General features: G+C 35.2%; 1 protein-coding gene and 1 pseudogene across 1 annotated transcript in view; one reads left to right on the top strand and one right to left on the bottom strand.

Annotated features, from left to right (window-relative positions):
• CADM2 (cell adhesion molecule 2) overlaps positions 1–26,021 on the top strand; it is a 391,593-nt gene that overhangs the window by 320,760 nt on the left and 44,812 nt on the right. The window lies entirely within an intron of this gene.
• LOC128045741 (olfactory receptor 6C2-like) lies at positions 21,192–22,128 on the bottom strand (annotated as a pseudogene).

Below are 26,021 nucleotides of genomic sequence, written 5' to 3' on the forward strand. Positions count from 1 at the left end.
TAGAGATGAATTATCAGACTCTGACCTTAGTTCAGGAAACAAAGATCATGGCACCTGGTGCCATCACTTCATGGCAAATAGATGGGGAAACAGTGGAAACAGTGACTGACTTTATTTTTATTTTTATTTTTTATTTGTTTTTTTTTTGGGGGGGGGGGGCTCCAAAATCATTGCAGATGGTGATTGCAGCCATGAAATTAAAAGACACTTTCTCCTTGGAAGGAAATTTATGACCAACCTAGACAGCATATTAAAAAGCAGAGACATTACTTTGTTCACAAAGGTCCGTCTAGTCAAGGCTATGGTTTTTCCAGTAGTCATGTAAGGATGTGAGAGTTGGATTATAAAGAAAGCTGAGCACAGAAGAATTGATGCTTTTGAACGGTGATGTTGGAGAAGACTCTTGAGAGTCCCTTGGACTGCAAGGAGATCCAACCAGTCCATCTTAAAATAGAACAGTCCTGGGTGTTCGTTGGAAGGACTGATGTTGAAGCTGAAACTCCAATACTTTGGCCACCTGATGCAAAGAGATGACTCATTTAAAAAGACCCTGATGCTGGGAAAGATTGAGGGCAGGAGGAGAAGGGGATGACAGAGGATGAGATGGTTGGATGGCTTCACTGACTCAATGGACATGGGTTTGGGTGGACTCCAGGAGTTGGTGGTAGACAGGGAGGCCTGGTGTGCTGCAGTTTATGGGGTTGCAAAGAGTCGGACACGACTGAGTGACTAAACTGGACTGAACTGACCTCAGTATTTCGTCCTATGGCCACAGTTTCCTAGCCATATGCCCATCTCTACTCCCATCACTTCAATTTACACACTCATTTCCTTCCAGTATTTTCTCAGAAACTTTATATATACCTGAACATTGTCCTATCTGTAAAATTTCTAACATCATGTTATATTAGTAAAATAAATATTGAGTTCTAGCTGTAATGTACATAAAACTAATGTATACGGTCCATTTTCACAGTTCTTCAACTGATTACAGGTCTCTCATGATCAATCACTTTGTAGCCAAAATCCACAGCTTAGACATACTTTCTGATGCTCTTTCCTATTTTGGTTTGACATCCATGTTCATTGAATTAAAATGATTATTGAAAAATGATAAAAATCATGGCTTCTGGACTCACATTATCTGGGCTCTTTTTTCCACTTTGCTGTCCCAGGTATGTGGCCTTCCTTAAACTCTCCGTGCCTCCATTTCCCAATCTAAAAAGCATGGTAAATTATAATAGTATCAACCTTATAATGTAGTTTTTAAAATTAAATATGTTTATACACATGGCTGAGCGACTTCACTTTCACTTTTTACTTTCATGCATTGGAGAAGAAAATGGCAACCCACTCCAGTGTTCTTGCCTGGAGAATCCCAGGAACAGGGAAGCCTGGTGGGCTGCCATCTATGGGCTCGCACAGAGTTGGACACAACTGAAGCGACTTAACAGAAGCAGCAGCAGCATACACTTAATATATTTCAAAAGTGCTTTACTCATAACAAATACTCAGTAAGTGTTATATTTTATAATGTTTCTTATCAATTTTCTTCCAATTAACCAGCTAAACAATATAGGACAAAAATGGCTGCACCTTTGTGAATGGCAATGAGATTAACTGGCAATTGCTAAGTGAAGGTTATAATATGTGGTCAATAGATCATCCTTTAAATCATGTAAATCCTCTTCAAAATCTAAAACTTAAGGATTTGTCATGTGATTAAAGTGAATAAGATAAGGCAGAGTCCCAGTGCAATTGCATATTGTTTAGTTCAACCTATCAATTGTCAAATCAGAAACATTTTTAAAATAAAAGTAATTTAATTTATAATTGGCTTTCTAACAACATATTAACAGGCATTTAAATGTTCTTCAGTAGCAGAAACACCTAAGTTGGATCCCTGGTCCATGGTATGTGAGTTATACCTTAAATTCCAATTTCCTTATCTCTAAAATGATTACACTATTTACTCATAAGGTTATTGAGTATTGATTTTCTGGTATTGTTACAATATGGATGATTTGCTAAATATGGAGGATGTATCATTACAATATATGTTGAAGTTATATACTATTAATCATTTTTAGAATTCAGGCTTATTAATTTCTAATGATACCATTTTCATGTTAAAATATTTTATTACTATAATTAGTACAACTTAATATTCATCTTTGATATATTGACCTAATGAAGCCACTTAGCATAAAACAGCCCATTAATGAATTCAGTTGATTAAAATATATTTAACATCCTCCAGTAAATTAAAGAACTCTATAAAGTGTTTGGGAAATTACCTAAACACATTCAAGATTTAGCAGACTTACTTCTCATTGATTACTTAAATTTCAATTTTTTCTTATATTTCTAGTAATTCTAAAACATTCTTCTTTGTTTCTTACTTTAAACAATTTTATCACAGATAAATTAGTTTAAAAACTGTTAAAATTAAGGAAAAGGTTGATCTTTATTTCAGATGCTTGAGACAAACTGCTACATTTTATAAATATTATCATAGAAATTTTTTTAAAGTATATATATGTTTAATATTTATTAAAAATTGTTTATGTGAAACCATTTTGTATTTTCTTCATCACTTTTCTATTATTATCTTACTATGTGAATGATTCTAATTCCACAACTTTTTTGATTTTGTGACCTTCTTCATGTAAAAGGACAATTTTTTTTGAAACACTTATACCTGTATAGAATTCTTGTTACTATTCTTTCAGGAATACACAGATAACAGACATGCTCAGTCACTTCAATCCTGACCAAATCTTTACAACCCTATGGATGGTACCCTGTCAGGCTCCTCTGTGCATGGGATTCTCCAGGCAAGAATACTGGAGTGGGTTGCCATTCCCTTCTTCAGGGGATCTCCCACCCCGGGACTGAACACATCTCTCTTTTGTCTATTGCAGTGACAGATGGGTTTATACCACTAGTGCCACCATATTCTGAGATAAAACTCTTCTTCATAAAATTTAGCAACTACACTTTATATGTTAGTTTCTGTATATCCCTACCTCAACCTGACAGGACCTAATTTTTAAATCTGAACAAAACATTATTGGGTTTAGTTATTTTACTGGCTTTTCCTAAATATCTAGTTTTAGCAATGTATTAGTTAAAACAAGATAAAGGGTTCCTTCTGAAAATCCTGTCCTCACAGTGTTGATCATTCCCACTATTCTTAATCTCTCCTTTACCCCATCCTAGTCCTGAAAGCCTCATTTTATTATCAAAGTGGAGCTGTAATTGTTTTATTTTTTCCATAAATGACCTTTGTAGAGTCTATCCAAGGCCTAGGCTGTCACGTTCTTCTCTCAGTGCAATTTGACTTTAAAATGAAAGTGTTCTTTGAAATTACAACTAACGGCTTAAGTGTTCAAAAACTGAACGGAAAATCTTTCAAAGTTTGATCAATGAGACACAAAGATAAAACAACATAAATATAATTACCTGAATAAAGAATTAATTTAAGCCTCCAAGATGAACCTTCAGTGAAAGCTCATTGTATTATTTGCATAACTAAAACTTTTTTTTGTTATTAGAATCATTAAATTTTACATCTTCTTGACTATATAGCCATAATCTGTAAACCAGGAGTCATAATTATAAATGTGAGAACTGTCTAGATATGACAGAGTACTGCAAATATATCTTTCTCATGACTGTTCTATTTTTTTAAACCTTATTTCAAACTGCCATTGGCCAGGAATCAATCATTAATATTTTTAATTGGGAAAAGAAAAACATTAATATTCTAAGAAAATCCCAAAAAAATATATTATTTTTTAATGGGATTTTTTTTAATTTAGTCAATTGAACTTTTGCCTCCATAGTATTTGGTTAATATAAGTCATCTATATAATATTGAAGTTACGATTTAATAATTTAAAATGTAGTGAAGGTGATGTTTTCACACTCCTTAAGCCATTCATCATTAGTTTTGTTTTTTGCTTTTCATGTACTTTTTAAAAATAGTCATCAAAGCCCATAATTTGGGTCTTTACTTTGATCAGTAGGAAAACTAGTATATCAATGAATCCAGGGAAATCAAGCCCTTAGAAAAAAACAAATATATAATTTTTCATCAATTTATTCTTTATATATTTTTTGAACCTTTATTTTACCATAAGCATTCAGTAATGATAAGTAGTATATGAGGTCTACCTTTCACTGAAAAAAACACATAACTTGAAAGAAGAGAAGGGTGAAATGAATATTAAATGAAGAAGCTTCTTAACGTAGTGATCTCACCAGATAAAGACAGGATAAGCATAATCAAAATAATTATGAAATGGTAGTAGAGAAGCATACATGTGTAATTCTTGCAGGTGATACGTACATGTTTCACTTCTGTTTTGAGGTAATCCTGTTTTCATTGAGATAAAACAAATAGAATGACAATTTAGATTTTGTTATTTCTGCAGCTAATTTTCTAAATTTTGACACTTTTTAATGACATTTCTGGCAAGTGCAATTTGACCTTCTCTGAGAACCTAGGGAATAATGCTTCCTCAGTTCCTCCAACAATGTTTTTATCTGGAAGATATGTGTCTTCAAATGCAATTAGGCTTTGGAAATGTAAAAGATGAGGGGAAGAGTAGAATGTGCAAAGCAACATTTTATAGATACAGTGTTACACACTCAATTTGGCTAGCATTAAGCATAAAAAGGAACACTGGTGAAAGATAAGCCTTCAATTATTTATCCATGCATTTATTGATTCAATAAGCAGTTATTCTATGACCAGGAAGGAGCAAATTATAAGAAATTGTGTAGGTCATGCTTAAAAGTTTAGAGTTTACTCAAGAGCAATAGTTTAAAATGAAGAAAGTTTAGATTAGATTTTTGAAAGATCAGTCTGAAGAGTGTGATGGTAGGTGATTGAGGAAAACAGAAAGGCAGGAAGCCGTTGAAAAAATCCAGGTAATTAAAAATGAGGACTTAGAGAAGAGCAGGTGCCAAAGGCATGGAGGAGAGGGAAAGGCCAAGAGATTTGGGAAAGTAAAACTGACAGATTTTGTAAGTGATGAGGTAAAAAATTTTATGTAAAAGGGTAGGAAATACAAAAATGGCTCCCAGGATTTCAACTTGGATTCTGGTGTATTTGGTGTACTTTATCAGAGTAAAGAATAAAAGATTGGTGTTTTAGGGGAAAATGAGACATGTTCCATGAGATGTTCTATGAGAAATGTTCTCATTTAAATGAGATATGTTCCATGTTTTTACATGTAAACATGTAATTTTAAAAATGCCTTACCAAGAGCTAAGTGAAGTTGTTTAATCATTAACTAGAACATAAGATATAAATTATCCAGGATAGAAATACAGATTTTAAACTTTTCTATAGGTGAAGTGTAAGTTTTTTATTAACTATAACTTTTATTAAAATTATATTCTATTAAATGTGTAAATTAAAAAGAGAAGAATGCTAAAGTTTATACTCTGATATTTAAAAAGCAAAATAAACAACACACACACACACACACACAAAAGATCTAAAGGTTATGTTAAGAAATGCAAAGATGCAGAGTTGTGGCCAAAGTGGTAAGATGATATCTGGTGAGCCTAGTGTGTGAAATTCTTAGAACTATCAGGGAGGCCCATAGTGCCAAATCACTCGGAGAAGCCAAGTGTTACAGCACATGAAAAGTGGTTTTTTATTTTTATTTTTTACTGGGAGAGTTTGATGAGTTTTGAAAAAACAGTTTTAATGAAATGGTTGCATAAAAGTCAGATAATAGAATTTGAGAAGTGAATGGGAGGTAAAAGGTAGAGAAAGTCAGTGTAATCTATCAAGAGCATTGTCTGAGAAGAAAAGTAGAGATACAAAGCAGATAGAAGGCAGCATGAAGTCAATTATCATTTTTGAAGAATAATATAAATATAGCACTTCTTTTTTAATGGTTAAGAATAGAGCTAGGAAAAAAAGAGAGGTTGAAAAAAATGTTTTTAAACAGATAAGCAGATAAAATAAATCCCCACATATTGAAAATGTCATGATTTTATATATTTGTAGATCTATCTATAAAATCTAACATTATTTTAAAATATAATATACTTTATATAAGTTATATCTGACTGTAAGCATTACTGTTGATCACATAAGACCCTCTGTACAATGAGACTGAGGAAAGAAGATAACAATAATGGGCAGATACCAATTTGCCAACAATGGGAAGTGTGTTCAGGAAATAGAGTTCTTACTTAATGTCCTGTGCTTTATCTGTAAAGTAGGAGAGACAATTTACCAAGATGGATAAAAAAAATTGCATAGAAGGGATATTTAAGAAAGCAGTGAAGTTTTGAAATGAATGCCTTAGAAATTAAAAAAAAAAAAAATACATTGGAGAGGAACACATTGAAGTTTCTGGGAAACATGTCTTCCTTCTTTCCACAAATAAGTATCATCTACTCCTATCAGACACTATGCTAAACTATGGGGACTGAAAAAAACCAAGGTAGAGTCAGTGTCTTTTTTTTTTTTTCCTGGCCACATTGCAGGGCTTGTGGGTTCTCAGTTCCCCAACCAGGGATTGAACCCAGGTCACAACACTGAAAGCCCAGAGTCCTAACCACTAGGCTACCAGAAGAGCCTCTGTAAATGTCCTCATAAATGCTATTTAAAAGATGTACAGCACCCTCTTGCTTTGCTCCAAGAAAGATTACCTCATAGGTAATCTTCCTCAGGAAGTGATATTTGCTGGATATGAAGGATTTGTGGAAGATGTGATGTTGAGGAATTAAAAGACAAGGATGAAGACGAGTATTTCGAGAACAGGATGTAGCCAGTACACAAGTCCTGAAGTGAAGAAGAAGGTAGCTATTTAAAAAAAATCCAGAAAGGGTATCACTGGGACTGGAATACAGATTGTCGAAAAAAATAGAATGAAAGTAAGTGGTAGTTAGTTGGGTTAGATCCTGCAGAGCCTTAAACTTATTTTCAGGATTTGAGCTTGTATCCTAAGAAAAACTAGAAAATGAAGAAAGAAGTAGGAAGGGAAGGGAGGATAGGAGGGAAAGAAGAAGGAAAAAGGAAACTAATGAGTTTTAGGCAAAAAATAATATTGATACTATAATCAGATATGTATATTTCTGGCTACAGGGGAACAAATTTATGAGATGGGCAAGAGAGGACAGTGGGAGAAATGTTAAGGACCTATTCTAATGAGAGGGGACAGTGGTTTAGACAAGGCTGTTAGAACTACTGACAAAAGGGTAGAATAATTTAACATGTAAATCTGCAGTTTTTCTAATTCTTTGGTTCTATGGACTAAAGAACAGGATGTCACAAGCTAGGTTACCAAACATATAAGTTTTTAGAGAAACACCATTAATAGATGGCGGAAATGTTTACTGAGATAAGTAACACTGGTGATGTAGAATTGTGAGCTTGTTTTAAGTGTATTAAGCTTGCATATTTGATATTTCTAAATAGAGGCATGATATTGAGCACATGATTAAGTATACAGATTTGGAACTCAAGAGTAGTTATCAGGTGTATGTGTGTGCATGCTGTCGCTTTAGTCATGTCTGACTCTTTGCAACCCCATGGACTGTGGCCCACCAGGGGGTTCTCTAGGGAGGAATACTGGAGTGGGTTTCTATGTCTTCCTCCAGCGGATCTTCCCCACTCAGGAATCAAACCTGTCTCTCTTACATCTCCTGCATTAGCAGGTGGGTTCTTTACCACTAGCACCACCTGTGAAGCCCATTGGGTGTATAGAATCAGTTAAAGCTGAGCTTGGGATCATGTAAAAGAGTATATAATGAGCAGAAAATTCAGTGTTCAACTGAGATTGGGTTCCACGAACTTGTAGTAGTTCAAAATTACAATTTTTTATTGTTATTCTTGGATTTCTGAATAGGTCATGTTTTAAATGAATGTACAGATTCTTTATTGAAGAAGCAAAGGCACAAAAATTATGCAAGAAACGTAAAAGGAAGAGATCAAGGGTTCTAATGAGTGATGATTTTTAATACAAAGTGGAATAATAGACTAAACAAACAGATGGACTTAATAAGAGGAGTAGAGAGTGAAAGTAAAGGAGTATAACATCTCAAAATTAAGGGCATGTTGGCAAATAAAGACTATTAGAATTAAAAATCTGAGGTGGAAAACATCTAGGTATTCCAGAGGGTGGCTATATGAATGGTTTTCCCAGCTGCTATTCAGTCAGAATAGAAAGGTTTTAAAGCAATGAAATAATAGTTAAATTAGAATTTAATATTTAATACTAGGATATGCAAGTCTGGAGCTATGAGTTTGTAAGCCATTGATATAGAGCTGTGGACTTCTGAATGTCTTTTTCAGCTGGATATGGGAATTTCCCAAGGTCATTATAGGATTTCTATTAGAAAAGTTAATTGTGAACTTGATAGAAAAATTGTTCAAGAAAACTGGAAGTTTTATCACTGAATTAGGAAGAGTTATGATGGATGGCAGCAAGAGTCACCAAGAAGGAGAGAAAGAATCTAAAATATTGATGAACCTTGAATGGCTTATTTAATCCAGGACACTTTTATCTTAATAGCAGTGTACCTGGGACAATTAACTATTAATCACGTAAGCATGGATACAAAGATATAAAAACATAAGGAGTCAATTTCATCAGCTTGTATTTGCCTGATGTGCTGCTTCCACAGCTTATACCTTTCGAATAAACAAGTTCTCGAGTCCCCAAGAATTCATGGAATATTTATGAATTAATATAGAAGAGTCTATTCTTTGGGCTTTCCTTACATTTTGACACTGCACTATTTGTTAACACACATTTTTCACAGAGTAGAAAGATGTATTAATTTTATTATTTCCTGAAGTACAATCATTATTCCATTTTACTTCCTGGAGGTGATACACAAGTCACCTTGATTCAACTTCACTCTCCTACTTGGAGATCACCCTTCAGAACTACATGATCTCCATGCTCTCTTAAGACTACAAATCAGATTCTCCTGGGGAACTTCCTAAAATTAAATTTTAGCTTTATTTTTAATATATAGACCTATGGTTGACTCATAGAAACTATGATTTTTAAAACTATCTGGAGCAGAAAGATTTAGGAACTACTAGTCAAAGTTGGTTCATAAATGGGATACTTTAAAATGATGTTTCAGTAGTCTCATTTTATTCTCAAAGTTTATGTTCCCATTAAACTTAATACAATATTGTAAAGTAATTAGCCTCCAATTAAAATAAATAAATTTATATTTTTAAAAAAATTTGTAGATGTCTTGTTCTCTCCTCCATCTACTGCCTACAGCAGGTTTCTATATCAAATCTATAATGCTATCATTGTTTAGTGCAAGAAAATTGAAATGTTATTTGAAAACAAAAGGTTTAAAGCAATATATTAGTCTTTATTTATTTATCCTCTCTGTCTCAGACCATTGTAAAAAGACATCCTTCCATTTAAAAAATGTTTGTTTAGCCAACAGCTTTAGAAGATAGAGACAAAATCTCCCTCTTGGCAGACAGCTGGTTTACTGGCCAGCTCAGTCAAGATGATGTCTGCTTCAGGACAAATGGCAGATGTGGGCCAGTCTTCTTGCAGTCCATTACAAAAGACTGAGGGTATCTGACCTCGGCTGATAAACGCATACTGTGTGCCATAGCACCCAGGAATCCACCGCTCGCTGTAGCCATGGCACTTAAGTGGAAGAGAAATCAGGGCACGCTGCAGTGCTTGCAAGCTGCTGAATGACAATACATTCCTTTGTCTCTAACCCAAGAGCCTCAGATCTTCTGCTGGCATCTATGAGGCTGTGACAAGTTAACTTGTTAGCTTGTGACAAGGATAAAATCTGAGAACATTCATAGTTCTCGACACAACCATAATTAAAAAGTGAGAACACTACGTTGTAGAATTTTTGTGACTGTAATATTGCTATGAGTATACTGAAATAATAAATGTAAAGTGTTTAGAATAATGCCTGTTATATGTGGAATAATATCAAAAACATCTTATCAACTAATAATACTAGTATTAATAGCTGCAGAACCACGTCCACTCTCTGAATCACTCACAGATGCATGGCAAAAACACACTCAAATTTCATGTTTTAAGTAATGAACCCTAACTTAAATCTCTCTTGTCACATTATATTGGGACAAACTCCAGTAACTACTAAGACCAGTGTGGAGTAAGTTAGTAGGAACTGTGCCAGAGTGAGGAGAAAAACTTTCTTCAGAAGGGAGCAGCCTGTGTTTTCTGCTGATTGTTGCTATGCTGGAAAACTGTAAGTCAAGTGTTGTCAAATTATCTGACTTTAAAAGATAGTCCATAATATTACAGTGTACAATCTTTATGGATAAATTTACTTACATGTATATTTGAACCCAGCCCATGGGTTCAAAATAAAATATGTCTATGGGCCAGATGCTTAAAAGCTCAATATTCAGAAAACTAAGAGCACGGCATCTGTTCCCATCGCTTCAGGGCAAATACATGGGGAATCAGTAGAAACAGTGTCAGACTTTATTTTTGGGGGCTCCAAAATCACTGCAGATGGTGATTGCAGCCATGAAATTAAAAGACTCTTACACCTTGGAAGGAAAGTTATGACCAACCTAGATAGTATATTAAAAAGCAGAGACATTACTTTGCCAACAAAGGTCTGTCTAGTCAAGGCTATGGTTTTTCCAGTAGTCATGTATGAATGTGAGAGTTGGACTGTGAAGAAAGCTGAGTGCCGAAGAATTGATGCTTTTGAACTGTGGTGTTGGAGAAGACTCTTCAGAGTCCCATGGACTGCAAGGAGATCCAACCAGTCCATTCTAAAGGAGATCAGTCCCAGGTGTTCTTTGGAAGGAATGAAACTCCAGGACTTTGGCCACCTCATGCAAGGAGTTGACTCATTGGAAAAGACCCTGATGCTGGGAGGGATTGCAGGCAGGAGGAAAAGGGGATGACAGAGTATAAGATGACTGGATGGCATGAGTTTGAGTGAACTCCAGGAGTTGGTGATGGACAGGGAGGCCTGGCGTGCTGTGATTCATGGGGTCGCAGAGTCGGACATGACTGAGCGACTGAACTGAACTGAACTGATGGGCCAGATGCAGACCATGTATCCTTTTCTCTAGCAAGAATCAAACTCACAGAAAAAGGTGAGATTTGTTGTTACCAGAGGCAAGGTTGAGGTGGAAGGGAAAGCAGATGAAGGTAGTCAAAAGGTACGAACTTCCAGCTGTAAATAAAGAAGTACTAGGGATATAATATCCTGCAATGAAGGAGGCCTGGAGTCGATCCCTGGGTCAGGAAAATCCCTTGTAGAAGGGAACAGCTACCCACTCAAGTATTCTGGTCTGGAGAATTCCGTGGACTATATAGTCCATTGGGTTGCAAAGAGTTGGACACTACTGAGCGACTCTCTCATTCCATTATTCATAAAACTTGAGAGTAAATCTTGAGTTTTTCTCACAAGGAAAAATTGTATATTATTTTCTAGTTCTTTAATGTTTTATCTATATGAGATGAAGAGTGGTCCTTAATCTTATTGTGAGCCTCTTTTCATGATGTACATAAGTCAAACTATTATGCTGTACACTTTTAATTTATATAGCACATGCTCAGTCACTCAGCTGTAGCTGATTCTTTGCAGCCCCATGAACTATAACCCACCAGACTTCTCTGTCCCTGGGATTTTCCAGGCCAGATTAGTGGAGCTGGTTGCTATTTCCTACTCCAGGGGATCTTCCCTACTCAAGAATTGAACCCAATCTCTAGAATCTCCTGCACTGACAAGAGGATTATTTTCACCTCTGAGCCACCTGGGAAGCTCCAAATTTACATAGCGTTGTATGTCAATTATATCTCAATAAAACTGGAAGAAGGAAAAAAAAAAAAGAATGACAAGGAGTATCCAAATTCTCTTATAATTGCACTAGATAGGAAGGAAGATTATAGTTAATGAATGATAGAACTGATGGAGAATCTTACAAAAGACGAAACAGAACAAAACAGAAATAAAAGCCCAAAATGTTCCTTTATAGTTTTTAAATGTCAAAATAAGTAAGATTCTAGAAAAAAATGGCATATGATTTACCCATTGCTATTTACATGGTACTTGCTTTTTATCACAGCAGATACTGAAACCCCAGATTCACAAAGTAATGGCACCACAGAGAGGAATGTGGAGCGATCTAATATTGAAACCCTGATCTGTCACTGGCTAGTAGTTCATGTGGTGTTCAACAAATACTGCTCTGACTCTCTGACAAATCTAAAATGTTCCACAGTGCTCTTGTGAGGTCACTGTGGTCCCATGGGGTGCTTCAGCTCACAGTTAGGAAACAAAACCATGGCGCTATGCCATACTCCAATGTACAGAGATAAAGGGATGCAAGATGAATGCCGTGCTTCATGAAGAGTTAAATCTTTATCTAACGTTTGCCTGGAGTTGAATCTGCAGGTTAATTTTATCCTATTCATAAAATAAGCCTAGTCTAATTCTTAGCAAAATAATAATAAACATAGAGAAAAAAATATCCTTGCTGTTGGCTATTTCTGCAGTAGCCACGTTTTCCCCCGATTGCAAATTTTATTTCTTCTCTCTCATACTCCACAAAGCATTTAGAGACATCTTCATAAAATGTAAATTTATGCAAAACCCATCAGTTTCTCACCAATGCCCTTGGACTGACATAGTCCCTCTCAGGGCATTTTCTACCCCACAGGAACACCCTCCACTGACCAGAATAGACCACCTTTCTTGGTCCTTGAGATGCGAAAGGATCTTAAGTTTCTTCCAAAAGTCTCTCTCATGCCTAAGCCACATGCTTTCCTCTGCAAAGAACATCCTTCTTCTTCCATCTTGCTAACTCCTAATAAAAGCAGGAATCATTTCTTGCTCCATCTACTGTCACCTTTTCTCCCAGCACCACAATCAGGACACGACCTGGTGTATTTATCGTAATAGGACTCCAGGAGCAGTCATAAATGGTTTCTACTTATAGCTTTTCTAAAGCTTTTTCTTTTAATAACCTGTTATCAATGTTTGGCTCAGTACCAAATCATGTAATCTTCCCAGAAGTATTTCAGTATCACATTTTGCAAATTTTTGAAAACACTACTCTCTGGTTAACTAACATACTATAAGGAATTAATGTGGGATGTTGCTTTGTCAAAATGTGTCCCCTGAAGTGGTCAATCACAAGCCTTAGTGCATTGACACAACAATTTTCATCTATGATGACAGAATTGTCAGTGTGTTGGCAGGAATCAGAGGAAAGATTCTGAGTTTAGAAGTATATACCTCATCCCATTACATGGGTAATCCTTTCCCTACCAACAGGGAAACTCTGCCTGACCTGATGAAGTTGTGAAGAAGCACTTAAACTGTTGAATATTTTATTTTTATTTTAGAGAGTAATGGATGAGAAGAGGATGAGATTTTAGAATCTTGAAGGCAAGTGTATCTTTAGTCTTGAAAGTTTTTTCCACTAGGAGTAAGCTGCCAATTGTAACAAGTGAGGATTTGCTAGAGATTCAGGTGACTTCTACCTGGAGGTGACCTTAAACCTATTGAAATCATGAGCAGAATGTTTTGAGGACCATTCTGCTTTAGGAATTCCTCTGGTGGTAACTTTCCACCACCGTGAGTTTTACTAATTTGAGAATATGAACAGACCCCTTTGCTCTGCTTCTCCTGTCCTCCTCCTGCTACACGCTTTATCCCCTAAATCTTTTTATCTTTGTCAGAGCAGAGGAACAGGCTGAGCTACACAACTTCCCAGATTCCAGCAATTTATTAGTATTTATTTAAACTATGCCTATATTCAAAAACTAAATATAATGCATATTGCAAATAATAACAACAGTTATACTAGATGGTAAAAATAATAATAAGTGAGGATGTACTTGGGTAGGGGGAATAAAGGAAAGGAAGAATAAAGTGACACTGAGAGTAACGTTAACAGGCTGCTCTTTCCATGATCCAAGGGCTTTCCTGATGGCTCAGATGGTCAAGAATCTGCCTGCAATGCAAGAGACCCAGTTTTAATCCCTGGGTGGGAAAGATCCCCTGGAGAAAGGAATAGCAACCCACGCCAGTATTTTTGCCTGGAGAATTCCATGGACAGAGGAGTCTGATGGGCTAGGGTCACAAAGAGTTGGACACAGCTGAGTGACTAACACTTTCACTAACACTTTTCATGCTCAGAGTTCTACACACTGTTAAATCATGGAATAAAAACTTAAACTGAGTCTCCTGCTAAGTCGCTTCAGTCGTGTCCAACTCTGTGTGACCCCATAGGCAGCAGCCCACCAGGCTCCCCCGTCCCTGGGATTCTCCAAGCAAGAACACTGGAGTGGGTTGTCATTTCCTTCTCCAATGCATGAAAGTGAAAAGTGAAAGTGAAGTCGCTCAGTCGTGTCTGACTAATCTTAGCGATGCCATGGACTGCAGTCTACCAGGCTCCTCCGACCATGGGATTTTCCAGGCAAAGAAACAAGTCTAGTTACACAGTTTGTTCTATTGCATCAGGCTGTGAAGTACAAGATCTAACTCTTATTGCTTAATCCACACTTTTCTTTTGCCAAGCAAATGACACTTTCCTGAAAGAGCAAATGAAAGAGAATTTAGCAGATTATCAGTGTTGGCTAATGAGTTGAACCTCTCCAGCTTACACACTCCAAAAGCTATCAAACCCAGGGAAATGTTTAAGTTGCTACAAAGAATTTTTGTCTCCTCTAAGACTTTGAAATTTCATGTCCTGTTCAATAAGTGTGGGAAGAATAATGAAAGACCATGACATTTTTATACCAACTGCAAAGAAAAAGATATTTTTATCTTACATTTTAAGTGAATAATGTCTTGCTCTTTCTACTGAACATCTCCTGCAAATTAATCTCAGACAGACCAAGACAGAGTTAAGAGGAAAATGTGAGCTGTAGCTGAAGAAATCAGAAACAGATTTTTTCTGACATGGCCTTATGATTTGTAACTTGAAAGTTCCAGTTCATCATATCATGAAATTCCAGCTAACCATGGCATTCTAAAACATCACGTGTAGGATAATTTTAGACTTGAGATTCAATTTTGTTTTTCCCAATTGAGGATATTTAAAAAAGCAGTATGCCAAAATATAAAAATTAGTATCTTTCCTAGTCAAATGAAACTTACTTTGTAGGCTGGGAACAAAAGAGATGGGCAGCTTTTTCTCACATTCATATCAGAAGTGAAACAAACTGGGTGTTAGTTTTCTCTTCAGTTACATATCCATTGAAAAGGAAAATAGGACACCAAATCTTTAGTTTAGAGAGTACATTTGAACATTATGCATATCTGATTACAAACTGTGCAAAAAAATGACAATCATTATAGAATCATTATACTAGATTGTGTGATTTTGAAACATGAACTGGAGTTCTCATCATTACATTCTCTCTGTATAAATGTAATTTTCAGACAAAAAATACTAACCTTATGTGATGCTTAATCCAATGCTTGGGTGAGGTGGAAGAAGTCAGTGTGTAATCTGTGCAAACTAAAATGACAATTTCAAAAATCCCTGGTAACCCCAGAGGATTTAAAGGGCTAATTTTTAATTTTCCGTCTTGATCCATACTAATTAAAAAGCAAACAGGTTCATTTTGATGTTTTTCTAGTTCAAGGACAATTTGGCTCTAAATTGACCCAGATGAATTTTATGTAATTTGATTAATAAGGTTATCTTCTCATAAATTTATGAGGATTATACCTTGAAAATGCTATTAATTTTAATCTTTTATTTCAGTTTTCAATTATATGGAGTATCATCTACCAATGTTAAATTACCTTGAATCTTCTCAATACATAAATGCATTTGAAATAAAATGTCCCTTATTTTTCCCAAATATTCCCTTCTGTATGAGAAAAAGAACTATTAGTACAGCAATACAGGGTATTTGGCAGTAATGATTTTCACTGTAGATATATATGTAATGTTTATTACATATTAAAGGATAAAAGCTTGAATTCTAGCAGTTTAAGAAAAGCAGACCTGATGCTGTATTTTTTGTATTCTTCCTTGTATTTGAATGATCAAAAGGAAAATGGTATATCTGCTGTAGACATTCGCCTCACTGATGACATTACCTGCATACATGGATAGCAGAAAACATTTGTTTCTCAAGACCCTGATCTTCAATTATCTCAGAACTTTAGGGCAGAAAACCTGTTTTTAAGGCTTTGACAAATTTATTTATTTCGTTAGTTTTCTATTTTTTTTTCTTTGACATAAGAAGTTAATTGTATTTTTGGAGCTTGTGCACTCTACTTCTGATAGGTTGTTAATTATATTTTTTTAAAGGGAAGATTTAAATGATATTTTGTTAAAACTCCAAATTGTGTTTATGTGACTTATTTTGATAAGATATAGCCTACTTTGGCATTTTCATCATAGGAAGTAGTTGACAATATAACTATTTAATTACAAAAGCTGGTGCTCCTTTTACACAACATAAAAGCTAATATTTTTTTTTTCAAGAGCTGTTCACAAACATTTTTTTTTTTAAATTGTCACATGAAGATTCTGAGACAAGTTCTTAATTGGATTTTATTTATATTACTTTTGAATTTTACATTTTCTCATTTATATTTTATATTTAGGTAGTGCCCTAAGTGATGGACTTGTTACTTGGTTATCAAGTAAAACTTGTTACTTGTTGGTTATCAAGTAAAACATTGCTTGACACTTGTGAACTTTGCTCCCCCTTTTAAGACCACCTGGAAAATTTCTCATTAGCCACTGCTCTATATAATCTTTTCAACCCTTTAATTTGAGTTCAGGTAGCAACAATACATGAAATAAAGATGGTCACTTCAAATTGACAGTAGTAGGAAGAAGAGGAGCTTCCCAGGTGGTGCAGTGGTAAAGAATCCTCCCGCCAATGCAGGAGATGTAAGACACAGGTTCAATCCCTGGGTCAGGAAGATCCCCAGAAGCAGAAAATGGCAACCTGCTCCAGTATTCTTGCCTGGAAAATTTGTGGACAGAAGAGCCTGGTGGGCTACCATTCATGGGGTTGCAAAGAGTTGGACACAACTGTGCAACTGAGCACACATAAACATGGATTGCAAAGATAATTATCTAGAAATTGTGTATGTGGCATTACGTGTTGTAGAAACATACATTTGACCTTAACAGGTCAAATAATATTAACTATATACATAAGCTGAATAATAGCAAAAATATAATTGATTGACATATAAAAAATTCTGCCTTAAAAATAAGGGGTATTTTTTATATATGACTAATTTTTTAATCAATTACCTATGGAGTAGCAAAGAAAACAGCAATCAGTAAAAGATAATGTAAAAGCAGTATTATAAATTATTTTCTCTGTCATGAACTCAATAATCCCAGAATATAATGACAATGAAAGAAAATATTTAAGTGGCAATATAAACAATATTTAGAAGTAAACTCATGAGTCAAACATAAAGAAAAAACCTTTGATTAAAATCTAACTTGAAAACAGAAAATCTATAAAATACATAAGGACTGTCTGAAATGTCATTCACAGGAAAAATCATAGTGCTGAACATGGTTGGGAGAGAGAAAGAAAGGGAGGGAGGAAGGGAGGAAGAAAGGGGAAATAAAAACAAGCAGATATAAATCTTTAAAAACTGTATATAACCAGAATATTTTAATGTAAAAATCTAGAAGAGAGGAAATAAAGATAAAAGCAGAAATTAACTAGTTAGAAAGCAAACTACAGAATTGGTAAGGTCAGCAAAGAAATCAGTAAAGATTTCAAATGCTTAGTTATCTTTCTAGAAAAAAGAAAAGATCAACAACATATAAAATTAATCAAGAGAGTAAAGATTTCCAATAAAGAAGAGATTAAAATAATTAAAGGCATACCATAACTCTAGGCAGAAGGATTCGAAAACCTATATGTAATAGATATGTTTCTGCTGCTGCTGCTGCTAAGTCGCTTCAGTCGTGTCCGACTCTGTGCGATCCCATAGACGGCAGCCCACGAGGCTCCCCCGTCCCTGGGATTCTCCAGGCAAGAACACTGGAGTGGGTTGCCATTTCCTTCTCCAATGCATGAAAGTGAAAAGTGAAAGTGAAGTCGCTCAGTAAGTGTCCGATTCTTCGTGACCCCATGCACTGCAGCCTACCAGGCTCCTCCGTCCGTGGTATTTTCCAGGCAAGAGTACTGGAGTGGGTTGCCATTACCTTCTCCAAGATATGTTTCTAGGAAGATATAATTTATAAACATATATTTATAAATAGGCAAAATTACAGATACTGTGTAAGGATATGCTTTATATCACAGCTCTGCTAACTATATCAAATCTTAAATAGGTGCTATTTTAAAAGTTTTCCATTTTCTTAATATAATGACATCAAGACATCAGTAGTTAAAAGTCTTATAAAGATAGAGCAGGGGGAAAAAAGAACACTGGAAGTTACTTTGTTTAATTGAATGATAACTGCTTTACCATGGTGTGTTAGTTTATGCTATACTACAGCCTAAATCAATTATAAGTAAATAAATATCCCCTCCTGCTTGAGCCTGCCTCCTATTCACCCCCTTCCCAGCCCTCTAGGTCATCACAGCACACAGAGCTGAGCCCCCTGTGCTACACAGCAGCTTCTCACTAGCTATTGTACACAAGGTAGTGAGCACATGTCAAAGCTACTCTTTCAGTTCTTCCCATCCCCTCCTTCCTCCATTGTGACTATCATGGAAATCACTTTTAACTTACAAATACTGAAGGAAAAATCCTAAATGAAATACTAGCAAATATTATACAATAACATGTTAAAAAAAATCATGCTTTATCAAAATTAATTTATCATCAATAATTAAACTATGGTTTAATATTAAGCAATTATAAATTGTTTATATAATTTTATATATAATTTATGTATAATTAACCACTTTTTTAGAATTTATATAATTAACCACATTAATAAGTATAGTGAGAGATTTTGAAAAGTGGAAGATTACAAACTCAAATTCAAAATTCAATAGCTTAGAAAACAGCAAAAAATTTCCAGCCTTTTAATTGTAACAAAATCGCTACATAAAAGCTTAGAAAAAAATATTAATGCTCTATACATTTTAGAGGAACTCAAATGTAGAATTGAATAAATAAAAAGATATGCTTTAATGTTGATTAGAAATATAAAAAGTTGTACTATATAAATGCATGCACATATTATTTCTTATTTTTAGCTGTGACTGTATAAAAGACATACCAATCAAGAATTCTGTTAAAAGACATACACTCTTCACGTAACTATAACTCATACTAAAATAAAATATGTAAGTGCTGAAGTTTTCTCCACTTTTAAGTGTTGATAGATCAATTTTAATATTAAATAACGTCTCTTAAGCATAAAGATATATATATATTTATTAATAAATTCAAATTTACTACAAATATGTCTTATAATTTAATATGATTAAATATATGGTATGTTTGGTACTGTATAGTGTCTTTATTACACAGTGAAATGAAATGCATATTGTAGTAGAATAACATAAAAGATCCTGGAAGCCATCTTGTTCAATATATTTGATTTAATTCATACTCAAGTCCCTTTCGCCTGTTATAGCTGTGGTCTCATCCAATGAATTACAACATTAAAGAAAAGTTAATAATTTCATTATCTAGATAAAACAAATCATTTTGTAATTACCTTGAAATTTCCTTAATATGTAACAAACTCATGTCATTCTATGAGTAGACATCACTTCTTTTGTTACTTTATAAAATGCCATAATTTATATCATATTGGCATAGAAAAAATAGAAGTAATATATAAAACATGTTATGAAGCTGTTCCTTATACATTTGTGTAAACACCTACTATTTTATATACTGTATTTTTCATATTTAATAACTAATAAGTAACTTTTATGAGATAAACTGTCATAATTATTTTCTTTGTAGCAATCTATCATTTAAAATTTTTGTATGCAAACATTTGGGTACACGTGTGTCTTTCAATTCTTGGTTTCTTCCATGTGTATGCCCAGCAGTAGGATTGCTGGGTCATAGGGCAGTTCTATTTCCAGGTTTTTTTTTTGTTTTTGTTTTAAATATAAATTTATTTATTTTAATTGGAGGTTAATTACTTTACAGTATTGTATTGGTTTTGCCATACATCAGCATGAATCCACCACAGGTATACACGTGTTTCCCATCCTGAACCCCCCTCCCTCCTTCCTCCCCGTACCATCGCTCTGGGTCGTCTCAGTGCACCAGCCCCAAGCATCCAGTATCATCTATCGAACCTGGACTGGTGATTCGTTTCATATAAGGAATCTCCAGACTGTTCTCCATAGTGGCTGTACTAGTTTGCATTCCCACCAACAGTGTAAGAGGGTTCCCTTTCCTCCACACCCTCCCCAGCATTTATTGCTTGTAGACTTTTGGATTGCAGCCATTCTGACTGAAGTGAAATAGTACCTCATTGTGGTTTTGATTTGCATTTCTTTGATAATGAGTCATGTTGAGCATCTTTTCATGTGTTTGTTAGCCATCTGTATGTCTTTTTTGGAGAAATGTCTATTTAGTTCTTTGGCCCATTTTTTGATTGGGTCGTTTATTTTTCTGGAATTGAGCTGCAGGAGTTGCTTGTGTATTTTTGAGATTAGCTGTTTGTCAGTTGCTTCATTTGCTATTATTTTCTCCCATTCCGAAGGCTGTCTTTTCACCTTGCTTATAGTTTCCTCTGTTGTGCAGAAGTTTTAAGTTTAATTAGGTCCCATTTGTTTATTTTTACTTTTATTTCCCGTATTCTGGGAGGTGGGTCATAGAGGATCCTGCTGTGATTTATGTCGCCAGTCAGGTTTGATGCAGGATTCAGGATGCTTGGGGCTGGTGCACTGGGATGACCCAGAGAGATGGTATGGGGAGGGAGGTGGGAGGGGGGTTCAAGATGGGGAACATGTGTACACCCGTGCTGGATTCATGTTGATGTATGGCAGAACCAATACAATATTGTAAAGTAAAAACACAAAATAATAATAATGAATGATAAATGGTTAAAAAATATAAATAAATAAATAAAACTGGGCAAGGAGAAAATAAAGTTGAATATTAAGTAAAAAAAAAAAAGAAGAAAAAAGAAATGACTTAATCAGAATAGAAGACCAGATCTCACTTAGGAAGAGATAATAGAGGATATACACATAAGACAATTGTTTAGGGAACCTGACCTCAACATTCTGTTAGTTCTTTGAGACCTGTAGAATTCTTTTGAGTAAATCACTAAATGCTTGTTTCACTTGTTTATTTCTCAGAGTATAAATAAATGGGTTTAACATGGGGAAAATGGAAGTCATAAGTATTACTACTTCCTTATTGATAGTCATTTCATCTTTTGATGAAAGTTTGATATAGACAAGCATGCAGCTGCCATAGGTGATAGAAACCACAACAAAGTGGAAAGAACAGGTGGGAAAAGATTTTGTCTTTGGCTGGGCAGAGGGGAATCTTAGAACTGTTCTGATGACACATATGTAGGACAGAACAACACATATAAGAGTCATGATAAATATCAACACACAGCAAACAAGAGTTATCTCTTCCATGAACCATGGATCTGAGCATGAGATCTTCAGGAGTGGATAAACGTCACAAAAAAACGTGATCAATGACAGAGTCACAGAATTCCAGATTCAGTCCCAAGCAAAACGGTGGAAAAACAATTAAGAAAGTGGTTATCCAACAGCAGAAGAAAAGCATTTTGCAGAATCTGTGGTTCATGATGGTCATGTAATGCAGGGGTTTGCACATGGCAACATAACGATCATAGGACAGGGTGACCAAGAGAAAGAATTCTGTTACACCAAACATAGATGTAAAAACTAGTTGGAACAGGCAAGCGTTATAAGTAACGGTCCTGTTTCCTGTTAATATACTGTACAAGAATCTAGGAATGCAGGCAGAAGTGAATGAGATTTCTAAGAAGGAAAAATTTTGGAGAAAAAAGTACATCGCAGTTTTAAGGTGAGAATCCGCTAATATGAGGGTTATGATGACCAGGTTTCCAATTATATTCAACATGTATGTGATGAGTAGAAATATAAAAGTCAAAATCTGCATTTGCAGGTTATCTGTTAATCCCTGGAGGATGAAACTGAATACTGATGTGTGGTTTCTCATTTCTGGGTCCTGACTTCTACAGTCTTCCTGTAAAACTGAGGGAGGTACAATCTGAGAAGACAGTGAGAAAATGTTTTACAGTAGCTTTTGTTTAGAAGAGCTAAACAATATTATCTTACATGTATTATCTTACAATATTATTCTTACATTATTATTATAAGTGAGTATTTTTAACTTAATTCAGAGCTGTAAGCCCTGTTGATATATGCCTTGATAGGTTGGAAACTTGGCGTTCAGTTTTGACACAAAATATGGTGAGATATACAGTTTATATTGTAATTTACTGTACATGCAAACACACACAAATATATATACTTACACAGCTTTGCAACGAGAATTTCAGTAAAATACTAATCATCAGATGCCCTGTTTTCTGATATTATATATGTAATCTATGAAGATATCAACCACTATGCTGTATATCTGAAACTAATATCAACTATACTACAATTTTTAAAATAAATAAATGCAAATATGATCACAAAAAACAAAAAAATAAAATTTTTGTAGATAATACATAAGAGAAAATTATGTACACATTTTGTCATTTTACAGCAAAAACTTATTTAAAGATAGAGGTTAATGACAGATAAGTAAAAATTTCTGGTGAATGAGGAAGAAATATAATTAAATGATGGTATGGTAATGTTAATATAGCTACCAGTTGTAACTCCCACTTCTTTCTCTGAAGCCTAAAAGCTAGCATGTTTTGTTAATCACAACCTACCAAATTATCATTCTCATCAGCCTAGAGCTACAAATGTGAGGAGATGTAAAAAACTTAAATTTACCCTTTTATTGTCCCTTCAAATAATTTCTAAAATCTTAACATTCTGAATTGTCCTGGCATTTTATGATAATGTTAACACTTAGGAGAATCATTATGTTTTATTGTTATTTAATGATGATTAATATGTCTTTACTATATAATCAAGATAAAATAATACAGTTCTCCCAAATTGTTCTTTTTTATAATAAAGAAAACAGAAATTACCAAGGATGCAATTAGGGATTTAAATAAATGTAAATGTAACAAAGGATTTATTTTAAAACTTTCACCTTTATCTATTGAAGAGACAAAGTTGGAATGGGAATATTTAGATAGAAAAAGAAGTTACAGTTTTTTCAGAATAAAATGAATTCAAAAGAAATATACAGTAATTCCTTTCTAACCACAGTATATTAAACACTATTTTGATTACTTTCAGCTGACCTGCAGGCCTCTTTCTGTCCCCTAAAGTTAAGGTGGGCTCACATCACTCTAAACAGGCTGAAAGAGAAATTATTTTGCAAACTTGTACCTAAATAAAACTTCAGTTTGGAGTAACATATAAAAAGAAGAATTTTAGAATAGCATAAGTAAAACACAACCAAGAAAAGATATCTATTTGTGTCTTCAGGTTCTTATGATTTGATCAAATGAATATCATTCCCTAATCCTACTCTAAATATGCTTTGCCAATTAACTACATGACATCTCAACATTGTCTTTTGATTTCTCAAAGAAAAGTTGTAAAATATGTTTTGCTGTTGTTCAGTCTCTAAGTAGATTCCAACTCTTTTCAAACCCATGTACTATAGCACACCAGGCTTCCCTGTTCCCCACTATTTCCCGGAATTTACTCCAACTCATGTCCATTGAGTCAGTGATGTTATCTAACAATTTTGTTTTCTGCTGCCCCTCCTCTCCTTTTGCCTTCAATCTTTCCCAGCATCAGAGTCTTTTCCAATCAGTTGGCTCTCAACATCATGTGGTCAAAGTATTAGAACTCCAGAGATAATCCTTTCAATGAATATTCAGGGTTGATTTCTTTTAGGATTGACTGGTTTGATCTCCTGCTGCCCAAGGGACTCTCAGGAGTCTTCTCCAACACCACAGTTTGAAAGTATCAGTTCTACTCACAGACTTCATGGTCCACCTCTCACATTCTCACATGACTGCGGGAAAAACCATAGCTTTGACAATGCAGACATTTGTTGGCAAAGTGATGTCTCTGCTTTTTAACACATTGTTTATGTTTGTCACAGATTTTCTTCCAAGGAGCAAGGGTCTTTTAATTCCATGGCTGCAATCAGTCTGCAGTGGGTAAAGAATCTGCCTGCAATGCAGAGAGCCAGGAGACTAGAGTTCAATCCCTGGATCAAAAAGGTACCCTGAAAGAGGAAATGGCAGCCTGCTCCAGTATATATATATATATACACACACACACACTCTTTTGTGAGAGTCAGTATTCATCATGTGGCCAAGTCTCTTACATTATTAGAGAAAATCCCATAATTCAAGAAGACAATTATCTTGGATGGGTTTTTAGCTCTTTTTTAATACCTTTGAGAGAATTCCTTGCATTTCTGCTTCACTTCTGAAAGAAATGTAGTGGCTATCTTCCAGGATTACTGTTCTAAAAGTTTGTTCATCACTTTTAAAGAACAGTGTTTATCTAAAAGCTGTTAGGTTTTAGAACTACCAGCTCTTCTTTAATGTCAGCCCCAATTTCAAAGTTTTTCTGAAATAGGAATCTGTATTAAGGACAATGATGAATTCGAAGTGAAGGTTGCTCAGTCCTGTCTGACTCATTGTGACCCCATGGACTACACAGTCCGTGAAATTCTCTAGGCCAGAAGACTAGAGTGGGTAGCCTTTCCCTTCCCCAGGGGATCTTTCCAACCCAGGGACTGAACCCAGGTCTCCTGTATTGCAGGCAGATTCTTTACCAGCTGAGACAACAGGGAAGCCCACGAATACTGGAGTGGGTAGCCTATCCCTTCTCCAGAGGTTCTTCCTGACCCAGGAATCCAAGTGGGGACTCCTGCAATGCAGGCTGATTCTTTACCAGCTGAGCTACCAGGGAAGTCAGTCTAATTTAATTCTTTCCTTCCGTTAATTTCTCACTAAGTCTTGGGTGACCCAAAGAGGTAAATTCATAGGCATACCCCATATTCTAATTCTCTCTTGTCTATTCTTCTGTTTCAATTGTTGCTGTGCTGCTAAGTCGCTTCAGTCATGTCTGACTCTGTGCGAACCCATAGATGGCAGCCCACCAGGCTCCCCCGTCCCTGGGATTCTCCAGGCGAGAACACTGGAGTGGGTTGCCATTTCCTTCTCCAATGCATGAAAGTGAAAAGTGAAAGTGAAGTCACTCAGTCGTGTCCAACTGTTTGCAAACCCATGCACTGCAGCCTACCAGGCTCCTCCATCCATGGGATTTTCCAAGCAAGAGTACTGGAGTGGGGTGCCATTGCCTTCTCCATTTGTTTCAGTTGAAATTTGCCCTAATTTTTCTCACCAGCCCTAAACTCTACTTGCAGCTTGCCAATGTAAACTTCACACAGCTTGATAAACTAAATCACATTAGTATGTGAATGGGACACTTTTCACCTTAGAATCTTCTTTTTCCCAAATAGCAGCAGTAAGTTGCAGCCTTTGGGGAGCAATGCCCTATTTTCATTACCTGCTGGACCCTGTGGTGTTAGATTAGCCCCTTTAACAGGTCTAAACCTTACTGTATTGATTCTGACCTACTTTTCACTTACAGCCGGACAGACCACGTCTCTAACTTTATCACCTCAATGTATATTCGTATTCTGAAATTTATTATTTTTTACTTATCCTGGCTTAGAGCATCATTAATTTTAATTTCTACTCCTGGAATATACATTGGATTCTCATATCAAACAGTAGTTGAAATAAAGGAAAATTACATTCCTTCCAAAATATACTTTATAAAACATTATAGAACCTACAGGTAAATTATCTGAGACCAGAGGTCTACTTAAATTAGAACATTATTAGTAATTGGGAGCAATTATATATTGCTCAGATATTAATACATTGACAGTACAATTGTCCGTGTTATGTGATAATAAATCTGTAACAGCACAAATCAAAATTGGCT

Source organism: Budorcas taxicolor, chromosome 1, assembly GCF_023091745.1.
Source record: "Budorcas taxicolor isolate Tak-1 chromosome 1, Takin1.1, whole genome shotgun sequence".
Taxonomy (NCBI): domain Eukaryota; kingdom Metazoa; phylum Chordata; class Mammalia; order Artiodactyla; family Bovidae; genus Budorcas; species Budorcas taxicolor.